Here is an 8,803-nt window from a genome sequence, read left to right on the forward strand (position 1 = left end):
AAGGCCAACTACGCCTGGTTCCACTTCTGATGATCAGCCTACCCAGCTGTGTCAGCATTTCCATCTTGCATCTGTTTTGGGCTTTGATTCCATCAGAGATAAAAACTATCCATCCTATTTAGGACTTGGCATGTGGCATTCTGATCTTTCAGCTAATCTCCATACCAAGAAAGAAAAGTAGATTTGGGTCCCCCAGGTATCCTTACCATTCATCTCGCCTCCCTCTAAACAAGTTTTAGATTGCAGAAAGAAAGTTTCTGGGGGCTAACAGCCCAGTGAACTCTCCCCTTGTTTTACTTTCAGGTTGTTATGCTTCCATCTCCAGAGCAGTCTGACTGGCAGTAGGTTTAAAAAGTTTTTCTGTGTCTCAAAGTTTGGACACATGCTGCTAGCACATCCTTACTCTCTCTCTCACTCTCTCTTGCTTTCTGTATGTGTGGTGGTGGTAGGGATAATGCAGTCTAGGTGAGCCATGCCAAGGGACTTGGTGTAGCAGATCACTTCCTTTGCAAATAATCTCCCTTTTCTTCCTTGGGCAAAGATTTGTTCTCATTTCCTTTACTTCTCCTACCTCACACCCAGAAGCCTAAGTAGAGTCTGAGGACCTCAGTTAGGTCACTCTGAAACCCAGTATAATGGGGGGCAGCCACTCTAGATTAGGACCTTTGTAAGGGGGTCATCTCTCCCAACTCCACTGGCCAATTTGAGAATATTGATGCTATTTGGAATCAAATTCTTTCCAGGCCTGGTGGTGCATGCCTGTAATCCCAGTGACTCAGGAGGCTAAGGCAAGAGGATCACCAGTTCAAGGTCAACTTGAGCAACTTAGCAGGAGCTTGTCTCAAAATAAAATTTAAAAAAGGACTGTGAACATAACTGGATGGTACAGCACCCCTGGGTAAAGTGCCCAATACAAAAAAACAAACAAACAAAAATTGGAAATATACACTAGGATATATTATTTCACTTTTTATCTATAGACTTTGCAAAGATTCAAAGAAATGATCATGACCAATGTTGGCAAGTAGGTGGATAAGTAGGCACTCTCACACGTGAATGAGGGAGTGGCAATTTGCTCTGGTGCGAGTCTTCTGAAAGAAATTGGGCAGTACCATATTTTCCATTTCAAGAACATTTGTGTATTCATTTAGCTAGTTCAAATATCTGGCTCCTTCATGTTGATCTCTGAAGGTGTCTACTATTGATTTAAGACTCAGTGAGGGATGGAACTATATCATTCTATCCAGCCCAGTGACCAGATAAGCACTTTAAAAGTACTTTTGAAAACAATAAGAACAACGATAAAGTCAATAATTTGTTATCTCTCATTTATAAGCAGTCATTTCTTGATGGCCTAGTCCATGCTCAGTACCTTGCTAGGTCTATGAGAAACACAAGAAGTATAGCGTGGGTGTATTAGTCACATTTCCATTACTGTGACAAAACACCTAATAAAAACAAAGGAGTAAAGATTTATTTTGGTTCAAGATTTCAGAGGTTTCAGTCCATGGTCAATTGACTCCATTCTTTCTGGTCCTGTGGTGAGGTAGACCATTACCATGGGGAGAGCATGGTACAGCAAAACTGCTTACCTCAAGGCTGATAGGAAGCAGCGAGGGGGGAACAGAGATGAATCATACCCTTCAAAGGCACAACCCTAGTGACTTACTTGCTCCAACTAGGCCCCAACTCCTAAAGTTTCCACCACCTCCCCATAGCCCCTCAATGGTTTAGTCCATTGACAAAGTTAAAGCCCTCATGATCCAGTGACCTCCCAAAGGTCCCACCACTGAACAATACTGCATTGGAGACCAAGTCTTTAACACATGAGCTCTTGCAGGACATTCCAGATCTAAACCATAACAAGAGGGTCCCAGCCGTCAGAGCTGAATTAGGAAGTCAGAGCAAAACTGTAACAGAATGGGAGAGCATACGGGTAAGGCTAACTTCTGGAGACTCAGACCAAGCAGTTGGCCAACTCAAAATTACCCACCCAGAAGTGAGGAGGACACAGAGGGGGAGTGCACATCTTTTTCCCATCAGTCACTGCGCCTTCCTCCTGCACCAGTGCTTTGATAAAAGCAGCACAGCTGTTCTTCTGAGCTTTGCCTCTTTTCCATGGCTCTTTCCACCCAACAAATGACAGGTAGTAATTTCCCTTTCCAATTGTACAAGGCAACCCAAATAGTGGGTGAGGGACAATTTCTCTTTGTAGAACTATTCCAGGTTATAAATTAAAAGAGAACTATAGAGCTGGGGTCGTGGCTCAGTGGTAGAGCACTTGCCTAGCACATGTGAGGCACTGAGTTTGATCCTCAACACCACATAAAAATAAATAAAGGTATTATGTCCATCTACAACTAAAAACACAAATAAAAAACCAAAAATAACAAAAAAGGGAATGATAGAGCTAGAACAGTATCATTTTGTAAAGCATAAATGAATCATGGATCAGGCAATGATCAGCAGTGGCAGCTTACATCCTGAGAGACACCTGGGCACCATGTAGGGCATATATAACAGCACCTCTAAGTCCCTCCAAAAACTGAAATCTGCTTAGAACAGAGTCTCTAAGCCTAATAACCTGTCTAGGAAACCCAAGGGAGGAGGAATATGCTAAATAGTACTACAGACACGCAAATAGAAAAATTCCAAAAGGGGAGGAGTCTACAGAAAAAGTGGCCTGGTTTCCTCAATAAATAATAAGGGGTGAAAGGAGATAAGGGGAATCTTTAGGTGAGAAAAGTAGACTTAAGGGATACATTAGTTAAATGCAAAGTGTGTGAACCTTGCTTGGATCCTAATTTGAACAAACTATTTTATGATATATATGTAATATATATCATATATATAATACATGTGATATAATCAGGTAAATTTAATACTGGAAGGATATTTAATATTAAGGAATTATTGGTAAATTTGTTAGGTATAATAATGTCATGGTGGTTTTCTAAGCTTTCCCTCTGTTCTTAAAAAAAATAGAGGCAAAAACTTAAATATTTACAGTTGGAGGGGGGACACAGAAATGGAAAGGAGGCTGGGAGATAAAAATAAGTAGGCATCAACTCTCCATAAACTACCAGGATGTGATGGGTGAGAACTGCACCCTCTTCCCAAGTTCTTTTGCTTTGCAACGAGCACGGACCAAAGCATACATGAGAAGTAAAAATAAATAAATAAATAACATAGCCTCAGGAAAAAGAAAATCACAAAATACAGCAAGTCCTATAGATGGGTAAGGGACTGGAATCAACTTCATCCGCTGCCAGCAGCCGGTTTTGAAGCCCCGTGGAGGTGGCAGTGGATTTATAGTCCCTTTCTTCTTAAGGGGCGTGCTTTTTTGTGTGGCTTTTGTGAGCTGCTGACTATATAAATGTGCTGTTGCTTCCCTTGGGAGTAATTATTTCCTCCCCCACACTCATCATCTCTCTTCTCATACCTCCCTTAATATGTGCTGATAATCACACACTGATGCAGATGTGAAAGGCACAAATGCAGCATATGCTTCAGAATTCAAGATCTTGTATTGCACGCAAAGACTCAAGAGGGAGGAGCCTAAATGTCCTCCCAGGACTCCTGTGGTAACATATACCCTTTAAAAGCCTATTGTGTGGATTTTTAGAACAAGACAATTTCCCTCCATTTCCTTTTTTTTTAATAATTTATTTATTTCCCCCATTACTTTTTTTTTTTTTTTTTTTTTTTTTTGCAGTGCTGGGGATTGAACCCAGAGCCTTGTGCTTGCAAGGCAAGCACTCTACCCACTGAGCTATCTCCCCAACCCTCCCCCATTACTTCTTAATAGCAAACCAGGAAGAGTGCTGGTGATAGACGCTAACTTTTCAAGTCAGAACTCTGAGGAACAGAGTTGTCACAACCAGTCTGGAATGATAAATTTGTCTTACTAAATTATTGGTTTATTGATTCACAAAGAAATATTTATTGTGCTGCTTGATGTCCTCCAAATTGTCCCATGACGAGGCAGATGTGGTTCTTGTCTTTCTGGATGAATGAGGAGGAGTTAGCAGGGTCCAGATGATTTGGGCTTTGTAAGTGGGTAGGGTGTTAGGATTTTATATTAATTGGGTTGGGGAACAGATGGGGGTTTTAGGTAAAGGCGTGACATGATCCTATTTATCTCTGAAATAATTCCTCTAGCTACTGCATAGAAAGTGGGCTGGAAGTGAGGGCAGTGGGGAATGGAGAATGGAGCCTAGAAGATCAGTAAGAGGCTACTGGTACTGATTTGAGGGAGAGATCAGAGCTGGAAAGGTAGATTTGGAAGGAACTGGCCAATGGGACTGGATACAATTAGCTAAGGAGAGAATACAAACAGAGGAGACACTGGGTCCTTACCCAGCTTAGGGCTTCCTACATGTGAAAGGAGCAGAAGAGGAGCCATGAAAATGCACCAAGTCCCTTATGTGTTCCAGCAACATAAATCAACTTCACCATGTGCCATTTGCCAGTAAGTTGAGAGGAGAACCAAGGGCGAGGAGTCATGGAAGGAAAAAGCGTGTCATGGAGTCGGAGCGGGCAGCTGGGGAGAAATGCCACAGAGAGAACTGCTAGTAGGATGAGGACAGAAACGTGACCTTTAGCTCTGGGAACATGGAGGTCGGCTGTGCAGGCCTGGAGGTGTGGCGCCCTCTTGAAACAGGTCGTGTGGAGGAAGATGGGTGACAAAGTGGGGGCCGAGGCTATGAGAGGGGGACTTTGCTGTGAAGTGAAGGAAAGGAATGCAATCGAAAGGGGCCTTGGGGGGGTCCAAGGGGTGGGATTATTTTTGTCGGATTGTTTTGGTTTTGGCTCTTCAGAGATACTAGAACACATGTGTGCTGATACACAGGATTCAGTTTAGGTGGAAAACCGACGAGGCAGTGGGGGCCAGGGGATGCTTGTAGGAGGTGAGCCTTGAGGAAGCAAGAGGCTCTGGCTGGGGGCTGCCCCGGATGGGAAAGCTCAGGGCATGACTCTCCATGTTCTCTTGAGGCTCTTGAATGCCCAGGGATCCCTCTGTGTGCATCACTTCAGCAACAACGAGGGCCTGAATTTTCAGAAATCCAGGCAGAAAAATTTTTTAGTCCTAAGAAGTGCCTCCCCAATGGGAGACTTTCAGATCTTGCATTAGAAAGACATCTGGGGGCGTGGGGGGAGGGAAAAAAATAACAGAATGAATCAAACAACATTACCCTATCTCAATGTATGATTACACAAATGGTATGCCTTCACTCCATGTACAGAGAAACAACATGTATCCCATTTTGTTTACAATAAAAATAAGTTTAAAAAAATAAATAAAAATAAAAAAGGGAAATTAAAGTTAGCAGATTTTTTTTTTTTTTTTTTTTTTTTTGCAGTGCTGGGGATCAAACCCAGGGCTTTGTGTTTGCGAGGCAAGCACTCTACCAACTGAGCTATCTCCCCAGCCCAAGTTAGCAGATTTGGGTATGGAATGATTAAATACTCATAAATACTTCCAGGTGGTTAGTTATAAAGGAACAACCATTGTCACATTGTGGTATCACTTTTATGTGAATTTGGAAATTTTCTCTGAACCCACTGAACAATATTTGACAGAATTTTGTGGGTGGTTTACATTGGTTTTTAGCAAAAAATACTTAAAGGCATGGTTTCCCAGGTGTGGTTCATGGACCCCAGGTTTCTTATATCCTTTCAGGGGGTGTCCAGAGGTAAAAATATATTATCAGAAGTTCACCAAATGTTATTTGCTTTTTTCCCTTTTTTAAATATTTGCACTGTTGATCTGGAAGCAATAAGAATAAAACTGCTGTTTTCTGGTATATATTCAGGCAGAGCCACCAAGGTATATCATGGTATTCTTCACCATTGAGAAAAAAAGCATCAGTTACACTTAAAATATTTTGCCAAGCAGTAAAATGCATTAATTTTATTAAATTTCCTTCCTTGAGTTAAAAAAAAAAAAAAGGGAAAGAAAGACATCTGGGCATAAAGTGTTTTTGTTTTGTTTTGTTTCTCCTGAAGCCACTCTTCTTGGGTGTTTGTCTGCTCCACATATGTGTAAGAGTGGGCCTGAAAGTTGGGTTTCTTTTTTTTCCCTAGGATCCCAAATAACCAAGTCATGAATTAATAATCATTAAATTAAACAGCACCTGAGCTCTGAGCTGGCCGAGCTCAGTGGTTGTATTTCACACTAAGTTCATTTCTCTTTTAGGGTTGACTGCTAGGGGAAAGGTCACCTCTCCTTGTGATTACTTTCATCAGAGAGTCATAGTATACAACCTCTATCATGTTTTCTTCTTTTTCCTTTGCTGCAAGGAAACACAGAATTTAAGTTAATACTTCATTATCAGAGCTTAGGGTTGGTTGCTCAGATTTTTATTTCCTATTTTATAGATTTGTGCTGCCTATACCTTTTCTTATTTGTTTCCTTCTTTAATTAAACTTTTTATTTTGAGATAATTCCAGATTCGCATGTAATTGTAAAAAGAAATAATACGGAGATCCTATGAAAACTTTATCTAGCTTGTTCCAGTGGTGATATCTTGCAAAGTTATAATATAATTTCATAGTCAATATTAATATCGATCTAGCCCAGATACAGAATATACCATCACCACAAGAATGCCTCATATTTTATAGCTACACACACTTCTTATTTCAAGAATGTCATATACATGGGTTCATATAGTATGTAACTTCTTGGGACTGACTTTCTGCATTTTCTGGAAATGCAACCAGTTCATTGCATGTATTAATAGCTGTTGAACAAACTTGTTCCCTTTTACTACTGAGTAATATTCCATGATACAGATGGAATTGTTTGTTAAATTCATCCTTTGAAGGATATCTGGATTGACTTCAGTTTGGGGTTATTATAAATGAAACTGCCAACACTCATACACAGATTATAGTGTGAACATCAGTTTTTATTTTTCCAAACTTTTGCCTTTTATAGTGAGTTGTATGAGATGGATAATAAATGTTCATAAAGAAGACGATTTACTTTCTTCGGATCATGATTATTATTAGCATGCCATTATCCTTCATTTTCAGAGTTTCCCAATCTCTTAACTTCTCTGTGGTCTAGAAAAAGTAGATGAAACCTGAGAATGTTACATAATTTGTTTGTGGGTGCAGGGGAACCAGATTCTTATGTGCTCCGAACTCCCGACTTATTATGAAAACTTTCTGAAAATATAGTTTGTTTTTGCTTTATTGCTCAAGAATCCTGGTCATTAGGAACCATGTTTGGTTTCAATTTGCTTGTTTAGATATATGTTTGGAATTCTTTGAAGGTATAGGTAATGAAAACAAAAACCCCAGGGTTGGAGTGTAGCTCCATGGTAGAGCACTTGCCTGACATACACAGGCCCTGGTTTTATCTCTAGGACTGCAAAGGGGAAAAAAATTCCAACAGAGTTGGTAGTTCGATTCATCTGAATCTACCATTTGAAATTAAGACAAGCACTTTATGAAATCATGGTTTTATACAGATCTCTGCTAAAAACAATGCTCAGTCCAGAGAAAATGACAAAGTTAGTCCACCATGAAAGCCAAGTCACATGTTTTTGTTGAAGTTACATCTGACAAATCATCCGTGGAGGATGAGAGAGTGTGTGCATTTTTTTGTTTGTGAGGTTCAGGAATGATACATCCAGCTTTGTACAGCTCTCAACTCTTTCTGCCTATATGAGTGTATCTAGAAAATTCTATCTGCTCATTTATTTCATTCAGCATTCTGCTTCCTCTGTGGCAAGAACTGTGGAACCATGCCATGGGGGGCATGGTGCTAGAAATCCAAATATTAGTAGGATCCCATTTCTGTGCTTAAGGGGCTGATAGTCCAGCGAGGGAGGGAAATGCACATCTCAGTGGTGACAAGATAATACATTGTTATTCCGAGGTCTGCCAGAGGCAACAGTGCCAGCAGCAGCACCCAGTGTCCGGGGCAGTGGCAGCAGTGGGCTCATTGGACTGGCCCACCTGAGTAGTCTTGCCTATAGATAATGGCTGGTTGTTCACCCTCCCTATACTCATGGTTATTTCCCAAATCTTCCTGATGATTTTACCCAAATCCTCTTTCTGCTTTAATTAGTCCGTGTTGATTGATAGGCTGCTGGTTTCAAGTCCTTGAGAATCATTCCAGACATTTTTTTCTGCATGTAAATTCAGGACTAAGTCTCGCCAGGTTGTGAGCATGTGGAAATACTTCCATAGCAGTTGGTAACTGGGCACTGCCCCAGTCCCCTGTGACCCATCTGCCCTGGTCCCTTCCTGAGACCCTCTTTCCTGCAATCCATCATCTAAAGGTCTTACACCCCACAGGTGCAGGTGCTCCGGCACTACAGATGGCTTTCTTTCTGATTGGTGCCTGTCATGACCTGAGGATGAAACATCTAAATGGATACCGTCTAGGTATACCTAAGAGTATGTAAATGTAAGTCTCTATGCATTTCTATAAGTTCCTGATGAAATCATGTCAAATGAAAACTTACTATACCTTCAGTATGACTGATGTGATTAACATATTTTCCTTTCTTTTTTGGATACTAGGGATTGAACCTAGGGGTGCTTTACTATTGAGCTACATCCCAAGACCTTTTTATCTTTTTATTTTGAGACAGGGTCTCACTAAGTTGCTAAGGCTGGCCTCGGCAATCCTCCTCCAGCAGCCTCCAGAGTCACTGGGATTACAAGTATGTGCTCCCACATCCAACAGCTCACTTCATTTTTAAAATAGCTGCTTTATATGTTTCTTTGCATGGATTTAACCATGATTAATACAACCAGTTTGGGTAGGTTTTGAAAAACGAAG

The sequence above is a fragment of the Sciurus carolinensis genome, chromosome 2 (assembly GCF_902686445.1).
Source record: "Sciurus carolinensis chromosome 2, mSciCar1.2, whole genome shotgun sequence".
Classification (NCBI taxonomy): domain Eukaryota; kingdom Metazoa; phylum Chordata; class Mammalia; order Rodentia; family Sciuridae; genus Sciurus; species Sciurus carolinensis.